This window comes from Homalodisca vitripennis, chromosome X (genome assembly GCF_021130785.1).
Source record: "Homalodisca vitripennis isolate AUS2020 chromosome X, UT_GWSS_2.1, whole genome shotgun sequence".
Classification (NCBI taxonomy): Eukaryota; Metazoa; Arthropoda; class Insecta; order Hemiptera; family Cicadellidae; genus Homalodisca; species Homalodisca vitripennis.
In genome coordinates, this window is record NC_060215.1 from 80,513,776 (window position 1) to 80,530,880 (window position 17,105).

The 17,105-nt window shown below is 31.0% G+C and overlaps 2 long non-coding RNA genes across 2 annotated transcripts in view; one reads left to right on the forward strand and one right to left on the reverse strand.

Moving 5' to 3' along the window:
- The first annotated feature begins 72 nt into the window (after positions 1–72).
- On the forward strand, positions 73–10,790 carry LOC124369249. Its single transcript, XR_006923059.1, has 2 exons — positions 73–244; positions 6,623–10,790. It is a non-coding gene; the product is annotated as an uncharacterized LOC124369249 (long non-coding RNA).
- Positions 9,099–17,105, reverse strand: part of LOC124369248 — a 50,411-nt gene continuing 42,404 nt past the window's right edge. The window contains exon 4 of the long non-coding RNA XR_006923058.1: positions 9,099–15,975. This is a non-coding gene — a long non-coding RNA (uncharacterized LOC124369248). The remainder of the gene's footprint in view (positions 15,976–17,105) is intronic.

The following is a 17,105-nucleotide window of genomic DNA, read 5'->3' on the forward strand; positions in this document are numbered from 1 at the left end:
AAACCAGGTGGACGATAGAAACCACAACCCCATCTATGAGTAAAAGAATGAACTACGGAGTACAACCACAGAGATTTCAATATGACGCATTGAGCAGTAATGCCAATTTTTACGGGAAAAATTCTTTGTCCCTCCTGTAGCTTTTTCAAAAGTTTTGTACTTTTACAGTTCTAGAAAATCTACGAGAACAACCCACCAACCAACAACAACCCACGATCCTAGAACACGTCATTGCATTTTAAAAGTATGTATGCATATGCTCTCAAAGATTGGAAACTAGACTATAAGAGCTACTACTAAAATCACTATGTCATAGACAGAAAATAACCTTGTATCTACCTTTAATTCAATTCCAAACGTAATGCCTAAGGCCATACCAGCTCTTTTATTCGATTCTTCAATCAATTGTTATCAAGAATTAATGGTACATCTTAAATATTGTTGGTCAAGAAGGGCTGCACATTTGAAATCTTCTAGAAGTCAAAGGTTTATTTAGATGTATGAACATAACAAAGTTTTTGTCACTAGTAGTGGCTAATACTGTGGATGAATGATAACATCAAGTTGATGTTTTATAACTTGACTTCCAAAGGCATCATATATGATTCTTACTCCCTGACCATTTTGAAGAAACTTTTTGCTTTGGATTTTTACCTAGCCTTATTCACTGAATTAATCACTATCTTTCAAAATAAATACTTAGAGTACAGTTAGGTGAAGTGTATTAAGTGAGTTTCGTTAGTGACCTTCATACTCCAAGCTCCAATTTGGAACCTCTTTTTTATCTACACCTATATTGAACTGAAACATCCGTATTTGTGATATTAAGACCTCTCTAATAATTATTGAAGTTCCAGACTCTTTAGGTCTGCAATTAATTATTACTGCTGCTATAAGGCAGGCAGAAGACAACCATGTGCCTCTAAACCACTGGAAAATTATGCTGTCTTTTACTCATAAAACAAAAGTGTTTTTATGGGATTGAGGACTCTAAGATCAAAAGAAAGTATATTATACAGTATCTTGTACATTCCAATCTGTATTTTTCTGTATTCGTAAGCAGTTTCTATTTGAAAACTAGGATGTTTTGGGTCTTATATGTAGATATTCTGATTATGTTTTATGACAGGGGCATGTATATAGCAACTGAGGCTATGTAGGAATCATTTCCTTTCATGATTAATTTGGAAGTTTCTTTGTAAAGTTAATATACACTGGCCCTGCTACCCTAAAATACCATAAAGGTCTATCATTTTTCTGAATAAACTAATATGTTTAGTAATGACTTGAGTGCAGTATCAGGTTAGACCAGTTAGTTCCCTTTGTTGTTCAACGTACTCATATAACTTTTTTTTATAGTAAAAAGAGATTTGTAAAAGAACTTTATCTCCATTGAGATTTCATCATCATTCATATTGTTGTATTGTAACTGACTTGTCTTTTTACAGTGGCAAGTGAGTAATGACTCTGTAACTGATTACTCATACTCGACTTTGTTTAAAAACTAATTTTATTATGTGTGTGTCTCAAGGCTGTTTAGGATATGTGAGTCTTTATAAGAGGAAACAAGAGCTCTGCTAGTCAGGTGTCGTTGGCAAGTAATGGATGTAGTGTTATCCACAAAAAATATTGTCTGTAGAAAATTTAATAAAGTATTCAGCTGTATTCAGCTGTATTCAGCTAAAGCTTGATAACTCAAACCTGAAGGGATAGGGATACAAATCCAGATAGGTTTGAGTTACCATGGGTGAGAATCACTTACTTTGATTTATAAAAGGCCATGAAACTTACTGAACTTATATAGATTGTTTTGCTAGTCTTTAAGCTTGAGCATTCATATAAAATATCAGACATATAGTATCTACCATTACGCTACACACAAAACAGCATCATGGAAAACAAAACTTTATTGTACAGTAAAATACTTGGTGGATAATAATTAATATTCACATTCACGTAAAACAGAAAATCATAAAGCGTGGTACAGAACAGTGCCGTAAACAGGAGAAATTACAGCCAGTGGCAAGAGTTGTGGTGATTATTGTAACAACATGAAAGTTTGCATGGAAATTGTTGCCTTGTTTTCAAGCACTGTTTCTGAATTTAAATTTACTAAAGTATTTTTACTCATCTGAATATTTGACTTATATTCATGTTCAACGATCTGTGGTGTCAACAGCGATCAAATGCCCATTAATTACGGAGTGATCCAAGGAAGCACACTTGGGCCCATTTTATTTCTATTATATATCAATAATATATCTAAGTTGAATATAACAAGTAAATTGGTTCTTTTTGCCGATGACACTCTTATTTTAACGCGGGGAAAGACCTGGAATGAAGTACGCTTAAATGCTCAAAGTGATTTGGCAATAGTGAAAACATGGCTCGATCAAAATATTTTAACACTAAACATTTCAAAAACTAAATTTATGCCAATTTCGTTGTCTACACAATCAGTTTATGTACTCTCTGACTTGACCATTCACTCTTGTGGAAATTACACAAACACTAATTGTAACTGTGGAAATATACAGCGTGTTAGCAGCTACAAATATCTGGGAATCATATTTGATAATCGTATGAAATGGACGGAACATGTTGAGTATTTGAAAAACAGATTAAGGAAATATATTTTTGCTTTTAAAGAGTTAACAAATATTCTGAACGTAAACGAAATTAGAGTAGCTTATTTTGCATTTGTACAGTCGATTCTGTCTTTTGGTATTATTGCGTGGGGTGGAGCAAATAAAACTTTAATTCATAACCTTAGTATAATTCAAAAATCAATATTAAAAGCTGCTTTTAGGAAGAGTAAGCGTTGCCCGACCAGTACCCTATTCCAAGAGACTAGAGTTTTTACGGTCAGACAAATTTTCATTAAAACTGTATTAATTCACACGTTCAATAATTTTACCGAAATATTTATTCCAATTACTCATAATTACAGCACTAGATACTCTAGAAACATAGGAATTACTACCTCCAATCTTATTAAATCTTTTTCAACTACTAATTGTTATTACATTTCTCAACTACTCTACCGAAATTTGTGCTTAAAATATGAAGGCGTAGAACTTTTTCAAACAACTGCATTATCGACTTTTAAAAGGAAAGTGTCGGAGCTGCTTATCAGTCTCAGTGACGAGGAAGTCGAGGCCCTCATTGTGACCGGGTACAACAGGCGGACCTGACCTTGACCCCCCTCACCTACCCCTCAGTCATTGCGTCATGTATTGTTGCGTCCGGCTGCCCCTGGAAGGAAATAGTTGTATCCGACAGATATTAGATTGTTATGGTTTGATATATTTTTATTTATTTTTTTATTCTTTATTTTTAGCTTAAAGAGGTGGGTTTGTTGTCATTGTTAGCTGATTGCTCCAAAGCTATAAACATTAATGTATTGTATTTCTTTTATTGTTTTACTATTTAATTTTTTCTTAATTACAAAATATTCTATCACATATGATTAATTTTTTTTCCTAAAAATCCGTTCCTATATCGTTGCCATAATGGCTCGGGTCTACGCACAGGCTACTTGCCCATGTAGACCCTATTTTTCCCTGATGGAATAGTATTATTGAATATTTTGCAGCCGTTTTTTACCATATTTAGATGATTATATATTATGTTAATAATGGATGTAGGATTTATAGTAATATAGATACATTGTACGTGTTATTAATTTGTATTTGGGAAATAAATATTATTCATTCATTCATTCATTCTGCTAGGCTTTCTAGTTATATATTACATTGTTGTTAACCCAAGACTGCCTATAAAGCAGTATAATTGCTGTTGGTGAGAGTAAAGTTCTGAGAGAACTTTAATTGCAAGAACTGTCACAAGTACTTACCACAGCTGCATCGCTGGTTGTTGCGGCATATATGCAAAATCTTTTCACACACAACATTAATACCTCTACTATGTTTAGAATTAACATTTTTATTCAGGACTGTATTGCTGCAGTGCTCTCTAATACATATTAGAATATTAGAGAGAGATTATTAGAATATTTTAGAGTCATTATAATGACGATTTAAAATGTCTCTAAATATGTCTTTATTCAACTTCATGAAACAAATTAAATACAAGACGGATATAAAAATTAATTTAGAAAGTCTCTGTGATTCCCTGTAAATTGGTTTTTTTCCCTATCTGTGGAAGATTAATGCCTTAGATTTTTGCAACTTTGGAATCTTAGGTCAGTCTAATTCGTATTCATTAGATTAATTTTCCTTTTTAAAACCTACGAAAAAAATTATTATTGTCAAATCACCTTTAGATCCCAAAAAATATACCTACCTGTCACGAAAGTTCACAACCTAGGCCCTCAGCAGTCAAGTATCCAAGATTGGAGAACTAGGAAATAGCTTTCTGGGTATTCTTGAAAATTGAGGGTTCTTTTGATAGTACCTAATTAAACTAAATGTACATAGCAGCAAATAAAATAGGCATAGATCAAGCTACTCTTCTTGCTAGAGTATCATGGAGGGGTTATTCTTTATACTAGAAGCCTAAACCATTGTCCAATGACAACTCTTGAGGCTTTGTAAGTGAAGGGGAAACAGCGTGGATGTGACAGTGCCATAAGACTACTAAGGTGAACCCTAGGGAGCCAAATTACTTGGCTGGGCATTTGTATATAATTAATAACCTGAATAACTCACATAAGCATGTATCTTGATTGGACACTATGCCAAAACAGTTTTGTTTAGACCACCATCCCTTCCAGGTGTTCATAACAGAAACACCAAATATGGCATTGGGGTGGTTCTACTTTTTATAAGATAGTACACATTTACACATACAGAACAAATAGGGATGGAGGATTGGTCCGAGTGTTACAGAACCAAATTTCTGATACTCCAGTACCCTAGTTTCCTTCCCCACCAACTTTCAAGCAGAAATGCTTGCAATATTGTTTCTGGGTTAATCTAAAAATAAAAATAAAGAGGGCCAAGATCTACAATGTATCAGACAGTGAAGCTCTCTCAGCAACTGTATCTTTATGTTTAAGTTGGTTTAGGACTGTCTACTATTACTTAGAGCCATAGCTATCTGCAACAGAGTGATACTGATGTAGGTGCCAGGTCATGAAGGGTTTGAGGCAGTAGTTAAGTTGGCGAGACCTCGAGCTGTCATGTCTCAAAGTGAAATATCAAGTTAAAAATGCCATAATAAAAAAGTGACTGAAGAAACTTCTCTCGATTTAAATAGCCTCCCAGGTCTGAGATAATTGAAAGCTGTCATAGACCCCATATCGTTTGACAGTGAAGGAATTCTTAGACTCGGAAGGCCAGGCATCAGACATTTGTTACTGCAAAGCAATTGCTCTGACAAAGTAAAAAAAAACTGCTGAAGTGGAATATTCAGCTCCTAGGAACATCTTTTGATTAATTAAAACCCTCAAGGTGATTCTGGCTGTCTAAATTACTTGTGATTACAATTTGAGTTCAAAAATACTATAATAGATGAATAGCATTCAAGAAATAGTTTAAACTTTAGTAAATTGTTTTTAAATTTATTGTAATGACAAGTGATTTAAAAAGGATAATATGATTAAATCAAAATTTGTTGTGATGTACTTTTGTATTACAGCTTAAATAATATGACTTTGGTGTGTTTTACACCATATTTTTTGTTGACTTTCTAGCAATCATGTTTTTGAGTTTGTATACTGAAAAAGAGAGCAAATACTAGTTCTCAAAATTATTAAGTTTAAGTTTTTGTAATTTATAATGATGTCAAATATCCACAATTTTGTCACATACATTTTTCTAAAGGACTTTTCTTAATCTTTTTCTTCAATTGTGCAACATCTACGTCAGATTTTAACCATCAAACGGCCAATAAAAAAGCTTAAGAGTCGAGTTGAAAAAGCATGGATATTAAGAATTTTTTTATGGGATGGAATATTAGGTTTTGATTTTACATCTTGTCCTGTAACAGTGCTGAAAAAATCCAAAAATATCTGGAGTCCATACCAAAAATAACAAACTATTAATAGTACAGATGGATAGTACAATAATTTACAGTTTAAAATGGATAACCTTTGAATGTATGTGAATCTTGAAATAGATTGCCTATTTTGAATTTTAAAACTTGTACTTTAGGCTTCTTAAGTAAGCTGTATTCACAAGATACAAAGGTAGCTGTAAGAAATATTGTAAAACCTACTGTAGTTGTATCCACACTTCCATATCGCTATGATCAAGCTAATCTCAATTACAATATAACTAGTGTAAATAGTGACATAAAATGTAACTTAGGAAATGCCAATGAAGTAATATTTGAAATAAATTAGGCTTTGAGCAGGCGGCACTACGCCGGGCACGGCCTGCACCTGAATAAGTTGGGTAAATCAAAGTCTCGTGGCAGGCTTGCCAGGTGTATTGCCGCTTGCCAAGTACGACACCTAGTTACTGTTGCATCAATGCCTGTATCGCCATTGCCCACCGACCCTACTCCCATACACTTCCCTCCCGTTTCGGTCCTGTCTCATTCATCTCCACTACCTGTCAGTGAAATCAGACCTTCCAATCACTCTTCTTCATCCAGTTCAACTCAAAGTCATAGCAGTTTTTTAGAACCCAAAGTAAAAAATTGTTCTCTGTGACAGGAGCTGGAGGCTTGTGCGGCTCGGGACGGCGACGACTCAGCTCTGGGTCTAGTAGAGAGATACAGTTTACATGGCTAGCTATAATATAAGAAGTGTTAATCATAAAATGCCTGAGTTAACAGTCTTCATGCAAATCTTCCACAGCGTCCGGATGTGTTATGTCTCCAGGAACATGGACTAATAGTAACAGTGCTGCTATTTTGAATACTTTGGCATGTTACAAACCAGTAACTGTGTACTCACGCATTAAACAGCGTGTGGGTGGCACTGCAATTTTGATAAGAAACGAACTTCAATATAAAAATGTTCCTTTCCCGAATCATATAAGCTGTTCAGAAGGCAGTTTCGAGTTCTCTACAATTGAAATGAGTAAACATGGTGCATCATACTATATCATATCTCTACAGAAATCCAAATAGCTCCATAGACGAATTTTCTCCATAGACGAATTTTTTTTAAACTTGAAGAAATGCTTACATTCTTTCAGCCAAAAATAAAAAATAAACACTATTTTAGCTGTGGATTTCAATATAGACATTTTATCGGGCAATAAGGATTTTATCGAGTTTAAGAATTTAATTACATCTTTTGGGCTAAGTAGGAGTTTTAGTGATGCCACTAGAGTAACAAAACAATCTTCAACTGGAATTGACAACATAGTAACAAATTTTACTCCAGTTGAGACATATACACTTGAACCCAGTCTATCAGATAACAAAATGTTAATTCTTTCATGTACCATTCCAAGATTTCAGCAAACTCTTTGTAAGAAAACTCAATTTAAGAGAAATTGTAAATCTCTATACATTTTTAAGTTTTAAGTTTTTACAAATCCAATAGTGAACAGTTCCATAAAAATCAAGTATTTCACGATTACAATACAAGGAATCAGATACTACACCATCCTGTTCATCGGTTAAAACTCTATGAGCAGGGCATGTATTATTCTGCATTAAAACTTTACAATAAATTGCCAGAATCTTTAAAAAATGAATATTCAATTCAAACATTTAAGAATTCCTTAAAATGCTACCTCATAAACCAGGCATATTACTCTGTTGAAGAGTACCTAAATACTTAATTTACATATTTATATTTCTTATTTGCCTTAAATAAGTTTTTTGAGCAAAAGTGTAATTTGTACTTTTAATTTTTTGTATTGACTTTGACAATTCACGTGTTTATTTTAGCTCTGCTAAAGAATGTAAACATGATGTGAAACTTTTATTGAATAAATTAATAAAAGGTATTTTAAAGAAAAAAAGAAAAATCTACCCAAACAAATAAACCAACACTCATCTTCTTACATTTGTCATATATATGACAAACATGTTATTCATATTTCAAATCTGTAACCAAGACTAAACCAAGGAATTCTAATTCATATGAGCAATGTTGAACTGTTTTCTAAATATTTAATTCCTACATTTTGACAGTTTTATATTCAAAATATTGTCTACCAGTCAATTAAAATTTACTACTTTTAAGGAATATCATAATTTTGAGCTATTTCGTACTGCATTCCACTAGAGAGTGAAATCTCATCAGCATGCGGATTTCATTGCTAGACAGATTTGTTCAAATATTTGATTTTAATCACAAATATCAAGAAATTTATTACACAGTGTAATGTTTTAAGTCATGTTTACTGGGTAAAACGTAACTACAATATTGATAGATACCATAATATTTATGAAACTCTAAATGTAAATCTGTGCGTTAAATATCCACAAAGAAACTTTGGTTATTAATTAAGATGTGTAAAACCTGATAAATTATAATTATATCTAAATAAACTGATTTTGGCTTACAAGGTATATTGGAAAAAAGTGATTCATTTGCTTAAAGTTCCTTATAATATATAAAACAATTAAAAGTCACACAAACCAGATCCACATAACATTATCTTAAAACATATAATTTTAATTTAGTGTAAAATATGATTGAAACTATGATGAGCCAAAGTCCCAACCTATGCTACAGGGTGGTAGGGCAAATGGTAAATACAACTGCTAGTAAGTAAATTTAAATGTTTCTACTATATTTTGGCAAAATTTATCCATAGCAAGAATTTTATTTACAGTATTTTACTATTTTACTTTTTCAATTTTTAACATATAATAAAAATATTGAAAGTTAAAAATGTATTCACTCAGCTTTTTTGGATACAATTTTCCACTAAATCAATATATGAATTTATGAAAATAGTAAATGTAAAAAATTTGTCTTCACGATTTCTCAAGTTCTGAAGTAAGGCCTATTTCTCACATGTCAATTAAAATTCAAGCCAGATATCACTTTTCAATTTACTCATTTGTTATTCTTTCTTGGAAATAGATTTTAACCTTAAATGGTATACAAATAATTATTAAAATAAATTCAAATAAATATTTTTAGTACTCTTCTGTAGGCCAGTAAGTTATACTGTTCATACTTATATCTACAAGGTTTTTAAATAAATGGACCCTTTTAAGAATTACTTATTCTAAGGATGTAAGTATGTATTTCACATTCATTTACAGGTTTTTATACAACTTATATTATTTACACTAAAATAAACAATTTAAATCCATAATATATTTATAGTAAAATATGTAGTAACAACAATACAAAACTCTAAATGTATGGTATTTTCTATACCTAAATACACAGCCAGTATATATCAAGATAGAATTTATAATTTTAGGTTCAGGAACCTTTTGCTTTTGAAAAGTACTCAGAGCTTAACTCTAATTCAATAAAGAGGGGACACATCGACATTTATAGTATGATGCCCTAACACAAGCCTTCTACCTAATCACACAATAGAATTATTGATTGCAATTTTTTTAGTTTTTAATAACTTGAAACAATCATAAACAAATAATTTTAAATATTGTACAAAATTTGACAGTTAAAACTCTAATTAAATAGTATTGATTAGTCTAAGACCAAAAATTGTAAGTGGAAGCAGAATTTTTAATTTTATGACATTTAAATAAAAAGTAAGACTGACATTTCTGTATACCTTTTTTATTAACCTATAACATACAGAGTGTATAAGAGAAGGTAGTGAGTGTAATGTAATACAGTAGTATTATAGGTTAGTAATACTATAATTAATACATGAGAAACAGCTATGTTGCAGAAAGGAAATATCAACATTATGTCGATTACAGTATTTATACATTCAAAACTTTTGAGGAGATACAGTATTGGTTTTAAAAAACTTTTCCTTATAGGAGTAATTTTAATCAGGACTGTACTGGTTTGGTTTGTTATCTACGCTATTTGAAAGGAAAAATAATAAAGACCACTATTTAATGTTTTCCAGCTTAGAAAACTATTACAACCCTCCCAGAGTGAGCCAGAGTGTTGTACTGGTGGTGTAAGACACATTGGAGATCTATTTTTATATACAGTAGCTAAATTTCAGAATGCACTGAAAACATCACAGAACAATATTTTGTGGCATATTCCAGAAATCAACAACACAGTTTGCCAATGCTATATCTAGATGAAACACTGATGTAAAGCAAAGCACTAAAGCACTGCAATGAGGTACACATCTAGATATTAGTTGGAACCAATAGGAATCTACAGCTGAGATCAAGCTCACAATGTTGTGTTAGATCAATAGACAACGGTAATATGTATATTTCACTTTAGATATTTGTTTGTATTAAATTTCAAAATTAATGAATTCATTAAGATCCTTAAAACTCATTAAGCTGAAAAACTTTCATGAGAACCTTCAAGTCACTAATCAGATAATTCATTGTGGGAATCCTGTAAGCAGCGAATTAGGATAAAGACTAATACAACAGATGTAAATACATTTTTAGACATACTTATTAAAAAAAATAATTTTGTCAAAAGTTATTGCAACTATTTTACATAAAAAAGATTATTTTCAAAAGCTAGAAGGTAATTTTTTTACCAATGTTATAGAATTCTTGTAATCTACACATTGATTGTTCTCTCAAAATATTATCCATTGTCGTAGGTTTCCCATACTGTTTTAATTGTATTTATAACATTTTCTATTTCCTGTGATATATCTCGTATTTTCTGTTATGTATTCTTGTTTTTCTTTTTAATCTAGTAAGAATATGAATTAAATCCTGGCACTATTCTTGTATATATGTGTATATGCTAAGTGAATAAAGCTGTTTTGAATTGAAATGAATTACTTATTTTTTTTGTAGAACACTCAATTTAGTTATTAACTCGCCCAGAATTTTAATAAAACTGCTTAAATATTCAACAGGTCAAATTTACATGATTGTGTTATTAATTTATACATTAAGTAGGATCTACTTCAGAATTAAAATAGGTTGACAATGTCTAAGTATAGAACAATCCCACTTATTTGACCTCATATTCTGGGTATTTTTAGCTTGAATCACCAAAGTCTTGATACCAGCATTGCATGACTGAATTAAAGATGAACATTGATTGTATTTAAATAAGGTTTCCTCACTGTTGGAAATACTTTGTTTTCGTTCCATAAACCCTTGGATTACTTTCCAACGAAGATAGTTTTTTAAGAAAAAGCTCTTTGAGTCCTTTCAAAACGACTTATAAAAATTATTCAATCTTTTCTGGCGGTAATAAAAGTATTACGTTAACTGACTGTGAACACTAAAATTATATTCTATTTTTTGGAGTACTAATTACATACAATTTTTGGGAATGATCTTTATCAAATCTACAAAGAACAAAATTATTAGCTTCAAATCCATGCCCTAAATAACTAATAGGTTTATAATAATAATCAACAATAGTTCACAATAATCAAATATAATAATATAGTATTGATGTTTTGACCCAATTTCTAATTTAACTGAAAATACAGTATGAAGACACTCAAGAGTTGTACTGTTATTTAATTACCAATATGAATCATGTTTTATTAGCCAATTTATTGTTATTTTCGTCATCCAATAATTGATGTACTGGAAACTTTTATGTGGCGAAAAAACAATAGAGCAATCAATTTTGTTAACACAATGCCAGACTATTGTGCTGGAAATTATTACCAAAAGCTTATTTTTTCTGAAGAATTCTGATTATTTTTGCGTATTCTATTTATCAAGGATTAAGATGATCAATTCCCCAGAGCAAAATTTGAAACTGAAATCCACAAACTAAAACATACAGATTATTATTTTAAATTTTGTTAGTGGCTTAACAATAAGTTATTAATAGTTTTTTAGTATGAATTTATTATGACCAAAACATTGTCCAGAGAGTACCCCAAACCTCTATATAAAAAGTGCATTATATTTCATACCATCCTCCTTGATAAAGATCCTATTTGAGCTACTGAAACAAACAGTTAATTGTTGGGCACTATGAAACAATATGGTGAATTAGTTCAAACAAAAATTGAAAGGCAATATTCTGGTTTTACAAAATAACAGACGAAGAATGGGATTTTCAATCCTATTCTAGATTATGAGCACTTTCCTTTAACAATATTTTATGCCAGTGGGTATGAGAATCACAATGTTTAGGCATTTGTTGTTTTTGGAAGCGATTGACCATGATAACATTTAAACACTAGCAATACTTCCAGCCTGTTGAAGAATCCATATCACAAAAATGAGGATAATGTCCTTTTTTGTGTCGCCTTATATGTGTCAAGAATATACATCAAAGAAATTAATGGTAAAGTGTTGCTACAAGTATTTACAATTCAGTTTCAACTTGACTTCCAGTATCCAAAGCTAGTTGTTGATGAGCTTCTTCTTCTGGAACTGACCAGTGAATCACCATGACTCCCTAAAACTGGTGGAAAAATAAAATATATTTGTTGTTGAGACCACTCCTGAAAGGTTAAATTTACAGAGAACCTGGAGAAGAGACTGAGCAAGCCTTCTAGACTAGTTTGAACCCACAAACCGAGTAGAACGCCTGTCGGGCAGTGTTCTCGATCTTCCACTCCCTCTCTGTCTTACAACTGAAATGCACTCAATGGTCACAACACAACTTTGACAATAATCGGAGTTTTGTAATTGTGTGCTATTGAAACTTGAAGTAGAAAATATTTATATCTAAAAGTATCCTTTCAATTTTTTGTTGGAAAATAAATAATTTTACTTGAGGTTCCTAGTTTTTATGATTTTAAAAATAATTATCAATTTACAAAAAGTTACATTAATAAATAACTCATGGGGCAGTTTCTCTGAATTATCATGGCTGGCCATTGTACTCTTCCAACTCATAGCCTGGGGAGGGATCTGAGAACCTCTCCTAAAACGAAACACATCTAAAGAATAAGCAATTGAATATTCAATCCTCTAGATATCAGTCTGGGTTGTTCAAACATTTCTTTTACAAAGACATACATATTTGGAAACTTATAAGTTCTAGAATAGGACTGATAGCATATTCTGGACTGTTAAGGACTGTTAAGCAACAGATTTACCCACTTGCTAAAGCATGTTTAAATTATATTAGCCTGAATTTGGGTGTGAAGACTGTTCTGTCATTAGACCCACTTAACTATCCCATTTATTCATTTTGCATCTTGTTCTCGGCATCTTTCAAGTTTGTAAGATGTAGCATCAGTGGAAATACAAATGGGCAAGGGTGCAATAACAATTTTTAAACCTCCAATTATTATTTTAGTGATTGTGATGTATGAACATAATGTGCAGGTCCTTGACTATATTTATTATTCAATACTGTTAAAACAGTTGTTCCTTTTTGACTTGTAATATTACTCCAACAGTGTTTAATAAGATTTCAAAAAACTATAGCACAGTCGAAAGAAAAAAATATGTCATGTACAGCTTGAAAATATCCAAGGCTTAATGAATAATGTCTTCTAATCGAGAGATTACAATACCAAGGCGTTCATGAAAATTTAATATTTAGCATTATAAGAAATGAACTAGCTAACTAAGAAGTCTGTATAGTGTGAAGGCTTAAAACACATGAGAAACATGAATATTAATTCTTGCCAAACTTGTTGCTTCAATTATGTTTTAATGGTTGTCAATTTGCAATGTACATTTTTCAAAAATTTTACTGTGGGTAATCTTGGAGCATTTTGAAAAATCAAGAACATTATAAAAAGAAAGTTCTTTGAAGCTGTAAATATTCTAAAACATTTATTTACAAATTGTAACCTACATCTCTAAATACCTCAGATGTAATTGTACACTTTATGACATTTTGATTCACCTTAACCATCACATTTATGAAATAGTAAAAATGCTAGAAAAAACAAAAGTTGTACTAGTAATTTTATATTTCTATTTCCATGTTTTATTTTAGCTGCATATTTAGCATATTTTATTTTACCTTAACATTTTTTATATCTTTGTGTATAATCAAGTAATAATGCCGAAGTATCTTAACATATAGGTTGGTTGTGTTGGTGGGTTATATGGCTGTGGCCATATTTCCACAAAATCACTTAGTGATATTAATTTGGATATTCGTGTTATAAAAATTGTTTAAGGCTCAATTTTACAAAAATATTTCAGAGAGGTCCCACACCTCCCTCTCAATAACAGAGGAGAGGAGGTCAAAATCCATCAAATCCCTGATGTGTCTTTTCCAAATCAGAATCCTGGTTATTTCCTTGTTTTCAACTTGTAAATTTTTGACATTAATAAAGTTATAAAGTACAGAATGACTAATTATAAAGTAGGCTAATAAATAGCATTTTTACATTTTATTTTTACACATTTAAAAACATAAAACTGAGATGTGTAATGTCTGCAATAAAGTCACTATAAAACCTTACAGTAATTAATGTTGCTTTTCTTAAGAAACATACATTATTTGGAAACAAAGTAATATGTCCCCTCTTAGTAAAACATAAAATATAATTATTTTGCAGTCTAATGTACAAATATAAGTATATATAGTTTACTGTTTTATAATATTAGTAACACAAAACAAAAGTTTCTTCGCTCATTTTCATCAACATTATACACTTCTAATAATAAAAATAATTATTATTATCATTATCTTTTTCAAATAGGTTTCTGAATCTTTCTGCTACCTATTCAAAACTCAGAACACTTTTGACCTTTCAATCTTAAAATTTATCACAATAAACATTATTATAATTTAGATCAAATCTATGAGTATATTGTAACTGTTATAATTAATTTATATTATGATTTATACAATATTCTTTTCCATCAACAATACCAAACATCCAATTTGTATGTAGTAGTTTTCTCGAATTTGAGTAGATACAGCAAATAAAATATAACTTACAATAGAAAAACATTAACTACAAATAATATTGCAGGGTCTAAAAGTAACACATTCCTCAGCCAATATAGCCATGTAGTTCTCTGGCTTCAGAAGAGACGCACAGCCCTTGTACTTCCACCTCTGAATGTTGGAGTTTTCAACCTCAGATTACTATATTAAAAATATGGGTTAAAATATTCCATAGTCTTTACAACTGTTCCAATTATTAACCAAAACAGGTTTTAGAACCATTAACTGAAATTAAAACTTAAGTATTCCATTTCTATGATATAGGAACACATATGAATACTGTGACTTTACTGTAGATGGATGTTTGAGAATAATATGTTTAAACAAGTTAAACAGTGTTTCACGACCTTCATATAGTTAATTCACTATGTACCGTTTTGCAATTTTTATCCTCTACGTTTTTAACTTGTATGGTGGCTTCTTGAGCCAATTTATATATTTATAAATTATGTGTATATTTTTGTTATTGTGTGTAACCATTTTACATATAACTATGAACTCTTCTGGTAAATAGTGTAGTGGTTTATCACTTTTCTCAAAGAATAATGTTCATTATCATTATTGCCAGGTCCATTCCTATTTTTTATTAATCTAATTGTATTAATACACCGAAGTACAACATGCACATTTAATTAAAATGCTTTTTAGAATTATACATTTTTAAAATTAAACTTTATTTTAAAGACACTATTCAAAATACATAGATAAATAGGTAATTTTTAAACCCCTAGCTTTTTGTGTGCTTTTGGGTTTTTGAAAAACTTAAGGTAATAAGTATCTTCCAATAAGGGTGATGAAAAGAGATTCCATTTCTCTGTACATTACCAATGAAACTATTGGATAGAATTGTCTGTAAAACTGTGAATGAAGATATACAAATGATGGACTAGAGTTCGTACTCAGAGAACCCATCTCTAATCACGAGGGAGGTCTTGAGCAGCAGAGACAACAGCAGATGATCTTCTTGAAGCTCCTCAGTGGGCTGTTCTTCTCTGGTGGAGGAGGTATGACTGTCACACTGGTGAGTATTGACTCTGGTGGGAAGTGAACGTGAAGGGGAACCTCCTTTGGGCCAGTCTGCAGACTAGAGCGGCGAACTGTAGGTTCTGCACCCTCTGGAACTGTATCAGACAGTTGAGGTTAGAACTATGAGGAGTAATAAAATTTATACATGAGATATTAAGTTCTAATTTAAAATACTGCATAGTCCAATTATTATTTTTAAATGTCTTACCCATTCCAAGAAGTCCGCCAAAGCTATAAAAAAGTACTTAACATCGAAAAATGAAAGAATAATATTTCAGTTAGAAGGTAATTCTGTATTTGGATTAAATAAATTTGTATAATTGAGTAACAGAAGATTTAAAACAACACAAATTACAAGGTTTATAATTTAAATATAATAAAGGTTTTACTTCCATACTCATTGAATGTGGCCAATAAGTTTCATACCACAACCTTAACTTTTATATGGTTAAGAATTTTTAAATCCTCTTTGGGGATATGCAATAACATCAGCTGTGCCATAGTTTTGATGGCTTTCAAAATGACTCCCTCTTCCATAGAGGGCAACACAACATTTTAAATGAGATGACTCATCGAGTGATACCTCAAATTAAAGGTTATGAAACAAACTCATTAATACAAAGAAAACCAATTTATGACCTTTCTATCCAAAATGGATACCATACTGTTTGAACAAAGGTAAAATTCAGTTTAATTAAACGCTAGCTTATCAAAACTTTTAATTTGAGGTATTACAAGTATTTTATGAGTCATATAATTTCAATTTTTGAGTTACCTCCAAATCTTACATCATTTTGGAGAGAAGGGAATTGTTTTGAAATCCACGTAGAACGTCCTTAGGTGATATTACTATACAGGATGTCTCAGAACTTTCTACCAACTTGTTCAGGTATTATTCCTCAACCAAAGACAAACCAAAATATCATAATCAAAAATTTGAAAACTCAATAACTACCCAAGCAGTCGCCATTTTGAAATTTTTACTTATCTATTTTTAATTTGAGGATTACTTACTTTAATAACTTGATATGTTTTATACAGCTTTAAAACTTAAAGACCTAATTACAGAAAAACCAACAATTTTTTACAAGCTTTATTTTTAAAATGGGGGCTTATTAAAAACTTTAAGTGTAAATATCTTATTACTGAAGAAAATTAGGAAGAACTAGAATTACATTTAGAATATTAAGAAAAAAGTATAAAATTAAAATGGCTTAGAACACAA